Genomic DNA, 6,959 nt, shown 5'->3' on the forward strand with positions numbered 1-6,959 from the left:
TGAGCTCTGCTCTAGATCTGGAATGACATCCGCTGTGCTGTGTCCTACCACACAAAGCGAGATGTAATTCACAGTGCCCATACCTCTCTTTTGGACGTAGTTCAAGGACCAGAGGAATGTCCATATATCTTCGTTCAGTATTTTCGTACTAAATAACTACACAGATTCAGATTCTGAACATATAACCGTAAGTTTACCAAAAATTTGGCGTAGCTGTACAGTCAGATGCAGAGAAAAACAATCCGCCAAAATTAAATTTCCACCCTGCCAGGACATTATTTATTGATGAAGATAACGATATGTTTGCAAAAATGTAGTGATGAACATAGGTGGACAGTAATTTTGGATGCGTAGGGGAGAGCGGGGAGAAACGCAACACTTTGTACTTTGACCTTAGTTTCTGGCTAACCGTTATTATATTTAATTACACAAACGGGTCTACCGCGATATGATTTCATTGTTTTTACCTTTAATTCCGACGTTTCAGCTGAGTTGCACCAGCTGTGGTCACGGAAAGACACCGTTATTAACCGTTATTATATTGATGAAATTAATGTAGTCATATATAACTTCATTGCATGTTCTGTACATTAACATCTTGATTAACCTTATAATTGTGTATTTTGTATGTAAGTACCAGAGTGACTAAAAAATCTTCTTTTGTTACTCATGACCCCGTTGGCGTGCAGAAAGTAACACGTGTGGGTCAAAAGTAACAAGACACAGTGGGCTGTAATTAATATAATATGATAGTTATATCAAATCAAAAAAGTACTAATTAAATATGTAAATTATTATTGATCACACACTTTAATATTTGCATTTTAACTACATAAACATTAGCATTTTAAGAAAATAAATCAATATTAAGTCCGTCCGTCCGTCCGTCCGTCTGTCACCAGGCTGTATCTCACGAACCGTGATAGCTAGACAGTTGAAATTTTCACAGATGATGTATTTCTGTTGCCGCTATAACAACAAATACTAAAAACAGAATAAAATAAAGATTTAAATGGGGCTCCCATACAACAAACGTGATTTTTGACCAAAGTTAAGCAACGTCGGGAGTGGTCAGTACTTGGATGGGTGACCGTTTTTTTTTTGCTTTTTTTTTGTTTTTTTTTTATATGGTACGGAACCCTTCGTGCGTGAGTCCGACTCGCACTTGCCCGAATTTTTATTTCAAGTGATGAGATCAATTATTCTGTTATAAACATGTTTTCTACTCAGATAATTCAGGGTCAGAGTTTTTTCACTCACAAATATGGCATACATCGTTTAAATCATCATTGACGCATTAAGCATGTGACACCATATTAGATATAGGTATATATTGTATGGGATGTAAATGTTACTTTTGTACCTGTACGGCTTTGTTACTTTTGTACCCGACCGCATTTTTCTGAAAACATGAAAGATATCTTTGAAACGGAACGTGCTCGAGAAAATAAATTGCAATCAAGCTAATCAATAATCAATATCCCTTCTGGTGGCAGGGCCTCCGGTTGAAGAGTAGGAGAAATGGCGCGGCCATTTTTTTAAATATGCCCCTGCGTGGCAGAGGGCGGGAGCCGGACACTTCCCTAATTGGCGGCGAACCGGGAGACGGTTCCGTCATAACAAGCCCGTGAGTGGCAGAGACCGTCTCCCGGCCTCTGTGCGACATCGTATTTCGCGCCTAAAATAAAACCGTTAAAACTATGCCTTGCTTGCTCACTCTTGCAAGATGCATTCGTCAATAAACAAGGATGGTATTCCTTAACGGTCGAATTCCCGCGTAAAATAAAGTTTGTTAGAACTGTGTGAATCATATTAAATGTATTGTTTTGTCATAAAAACTGCTTTTTCTACAATCAATTGTTTTATTTCCTAATTATACGTATTTTTATACATGAAAGTAGAAAAAAATTGGTAATAATATGAGATTTGATCAAGTCCAGCATAATTCACATAAAATAGAATGTAATTCATTGGTATACAATCAAATAAACCATTTTATGCTGAATTCAATAATACATAGTTAATATATATAATTCATACATATTTTTTGAGAAATGGTCATATTTCTAACGCGCGACCACCCTGGAGGCCCCACCACTTCACGTATATTTTTCCAAAATGGCCGCGCCACTCAACCTCAACCCACCGTTAAATCTGAGGCGCCGCCATTCAACGGCTCGTTATGTCTGTCCGTCTCCCGGCTCCCCGCCACTTACCGTAGAGACCGAGAGCCGGACAATGCCACTCTAGGAGATATGCAAATACCCAGAAAATGTATGTATTTTAATACAACGTAAAGATAAAATAACTAAAAGTCGAAAAAACGTACTTTTGATTCGAAAAATCACGTTGCGTCCTCTCACACAACCACGTGGCGCCCGTTTCGACTAAATGCAAGTGAAGGGGGCGCCTTTGTCTATCACCTAATAGCAGCGGAGTGGTATTTTTGTTTATTAGATAAACCTACAGAGCAATAGTTACTTTCCTTTCCACCCGCCGTTACGTCTGTCCCCGCTCTCCCCTAAATTTCACTTGAATAAGCATGAAAAATTTTCTTATTAGCTAGGTACTACAACTAAATATATACAGATTGAAGCTACGCTAAGGTAAGTAAGTTATATAATAATAAGATCATCGGAATACACATATGATTTCAATGAAATTGTCATTAAGCCTTATCGAAAGCCCTATTGAATAGAGTAGTACCTAAATAACGTTTTTCATCTGACGACTTCTGTATTTATTCGGTTTATTTAGTACGCGTATCTAATGAATTCGATTTTAGTTAATTTACATTTAAATACGTCACATGTGACATGAACAGACAAGGAGAGTAAGATAAAATATATTGTTTCTCTTCCTTCTTTCAATGGAACTTTTTTAGAGTTTCTCTTCCTCAAAGGAGGCTAGTGGTTAACACGAAACTCAAAATACTCTCATTTGCATTAAAAAAAAAACAGGATGGGTCACTGACCTGTCCCAGTAAAGTGAGGTAGTGTGCGTGAAGTGTGCTTGTGTGTGAAATGGGGTAATTTGACAGAATCTGAAAATTTTCCTCGGGCATACCTCGCCTTAAAACAAACGAATTATGTTGTTTTATGCAAATTATTGGGTTGCAATGCAACCTAACCTGCCTGGAGATTGACGATGAGGTCGAGGATATTATTGTAATTTTATTTGCGTTGCTCCAACATAAATACTTTGTTGCAGTGCTACTGCAGTTACCGGGAAACGAATGAAATAAACTCTACCCAGTTAGAGGTCGCCGGGATTAAAGGATAAATGCAGCGAATGTCCCAGGTAAGAATTAAATTTACTCGTAACTAGGCTGGCTTCGAAATGAAAAGACATCTGTTTGCGTCTAACGTTTTTATATAGCTTAGATGCTCAACTAAATTAAGCTGTAAGTAGTAACGCTAATTCAAAACACAAGATATAATTATACAACCATTAACATTGGTAGTCTCGATTATTATTAGTCAGGTTCAGGTGTGATATACCTACATTCATTGCAAAAATGGAACAAATTGAGGACACATTCATTGAGTATGAGGTACAAAATATTGTAACTGCTACTTGGTATTTTATACTAGGTTGTTTATTATGAAAATATCGCATAACATGTATGTGGGTCTCTATTGTTTCTCATAAAGTTTTAAGTCATAATATTGTTTGTCCGAATTTTTGTTAGTCATAATTTGCTTTTTCTCAGAAACGCGAAAATTTTTCAGGATTACCATAAAACCAACCTAACCTAACCCATCTATAGGATAACCTTGCGAAAATCCTGAAAAGCTAACGGTTTCAGCATTATGACTAATGATAATCTGACAATCATTACATTATGACTTTCAATAATTATGTCAAACAAAGGGATCTGCATGTATGTATTTTTTTGTCAAAACAAATATTTTCATGTCTTGTTTATGTTACATAGGACACAATTTCATATCAACAGTTTTTATTTTTCCGCTCCACCAATAACCTATAAAACTGAATGGCCTGTGCAACAGATGGGTGGCATCCCGGCCCGCGCTGACTCCCGGAAACATGGAGTATATTACTCTCGACGGTCGTGTCACCCCGTCCGTCGATAGGAACTACCGGCGCCTATTTCACCTCCAGACAAATGATACCCTGGGCCCGATTCGGATTTTGAAATAGATATCTATTAGATATCATTTAAATAGACATCACCAAGATACGATAACGATATGTTTAAGATCTAACCTGTCAAATTTGACATTTGCGCGATTCTGGAGATACTGTTGAACGATTTCCACAGGATATGACTTAGAGAACCAATTCACATCTAATAGATATCTTACTCTAGCTAACGTAAAAGTGACATTGGTTGCCCGAATTGCGCTGCAAAAGAGAACTAGTTGATATCTAAAACTATAACGTATCTAGAATGGATCTAGTACGTGTCGTCTCTTATTGTCAATATCTTGAAGTTCGAATACGGCAGACACTGACAATTTCCTGTACATTTCTGGATCGATAAGATAAGTAGCAACAGTACCTACACAACATCAACACATATTGTTGGACCGAAATGTACGACGATTTGTCATTGTCAGGTGGTAATTGTCACAGTGGTAAAACAGGGGCCTGGAACTTATTACATAGACGAAATTCCTAGTTTCTGGGACGTTATAGAGACGGATTTATTTTAGGCTTTACGCGTTCTATGTCAAATATGTCAACTCAACCAATCGCTCGTTTTCGCAAATAGAGCTACGTAGGTATGTACCTAGTACCTAGCTTATCAATTTTACAATTTTAATATCTATAGGTAGGTACAGTCAGCGTCATATCAAAAAGGTAAAGTCAGACCGAGAAAAGTCTGCAGCGATTTTGATACCCCACACAGCGCAAGTGTCATTTTAATCGTCAAATTTTATGAAATGATGACGTGTCAATAACACTTGCACTACGTGGGCTGTCAAAATCGCTGCAGACTTTTCTTGGTCTAACTCTAGCAGGTAGGTAGGTAGTAGTAGGTAGGTTTGAATACTTTGGATGCTACCTCCTATACGACGTTGACAGTACATCCAGTTGTAAAAGTGCACGGCCACTTTATGAATGAATTCCATTCCTAATATCTCCATGCAATTTTGCAGCTCGCTTTACCTATACAATTTAAAAAATAAGGAAAAATTTGGGTGTAATATTGCTCTGGAATAACGTGGGATAATCTTAGCATATCGATAAAATCAAATAATATCCCATACATGTAAGTATATGGTATGTATATGGTACAAAAACAAGTCAAAAATCAATAAATAAAAATAACTTAAAATTAAACTAAATACTTACAAAGTATTCTTAAATAAAATAATATCAAATTACATATTGCCTATATGTATAATAAATATAAGTTGTTTGCCTATTTAAGAGTGTGGGCAATTGGGCATATAATTAAGTTATACTTATGCATTAAAAAATATCTGCTACGAGTTGTACAAAAACAGGGTTTTGTTTTACGTACATTACACGCTTCATCTTTTATTTATTCGACCTTATCTATTTTCATAGGATAAGACGTCAAAATAACAAAACGTTATTTTTACAGGTGCACAGATACTAATATAAAAATGTTTTAAAGAAGTATATTTTATTATAATACTGACTGGTTTTAAGTTATAAAAATTAAGGACCTAAAAACGGTTGTGCACGGCTGCGGCTTGTGCGGAATCTCAACACTTTCAAGTGCATTAATTGCTATCAACGACTAATTTAGTGCCACTGTTAATGTCGCCAACCACTTGTCAACCCTTCAGACCCAGTGAGCACTAAATCGAACGATTACTCCAGTCCAATTGCACACTTATCACATGCCGATTAGGTCTGAAATTGAACTTGTTTATACATGCCGACTTCAGTTTCAGTGTTGAAAAGCAACTTCGTAGAGCAGAAGAATAACGAAGATTTAATTAATTACGTCAAATGAAAATAGACCTTATTAGTGATGCTTCGCAAAACAAAATAGTATTACAGATTATCAGACTAAAGGCTTTTTTATCTTATATGAGTTGACTTGTTACTTTCTTAGAGGTACGCTTGGAATCACAGGTAGAAAAATTTACGATGACAAGCGGCAGACAGGCTGTTTTTAATCAATAATGGACCTTATTACGGTGTTCTTTAAGGTACAGTGCTATTTTAAAAACAAAATGTACAATAGACATTTGTCTTTTAATGTCGCAGCTACATGTGAATAGACAAGGATTTCCCGGTAGTTCATTTACGTCATTCATTAATCATTATTCGTCAACTTTATACCTGGTTGATAAGTGTGTACTATTTGTAACCGTGACATTGTTGTCGAGGAAAGCTAGCTTCGAGATATAATTATACATGGCAATGAATTGTGAAATCCTTTTTTAGCATCATAGATGTATTTATTCATGTTTATAGATATAGAGGCTTGGATAAGTACAACGCTGATTTTATATGGCTTAGGTATTTAAATCGCTAAGAATACTTACTCGTATGTATCTCCTATGCCTCCTCGTTCCCCTGTTTTATGTTCCTACGCTACATGAATAATCCTCGAGCGGCATTCAAAATTACAAATTGATCTCATTTTGAAATTACTTAATTAAAAAAAATCTTGTATGATCCTCGAATCAATTCTCGCTTCAGCATCGGTATTGCTATTCAGCGTGATAATGCAGCCACCATTATTGATACCATACCTAATAAAGTTTAGGCCCTATTACAGGAAAATACATAATATGATTAATAGTTTATCAGCTAACTAGTTTCTGTTCGCGAAGCTTCGTCTGGGTAGATGATGATGATTGATAAAAACTATCCTATGTCCTTCCCCGGGCCTCAAACTATCTCCACACCAAATGTCATCTAAATCGGTTTAAGCGTGAAGAGGTGACAGACAGAATTGTTTCAACAAGATTTGTCCTTATTTCAATAAGATTAATTTGTGAATCTCG

The sequence above is a fragment of the Cydia splendana genome, chromosome 8 (genome assembly GCF_910591565.1).
Source record: "Cydia splendana chromosome 8, ilCydSple1.2, whole genome shotgun sequence".
NCBI classification, from domain to species: domain Eukaryota; kingdom Metazoa; phylum Arthropoda; class Insecta; order Lepidoptera; family Tortricidae; genus Cydia; species Cydia splendana.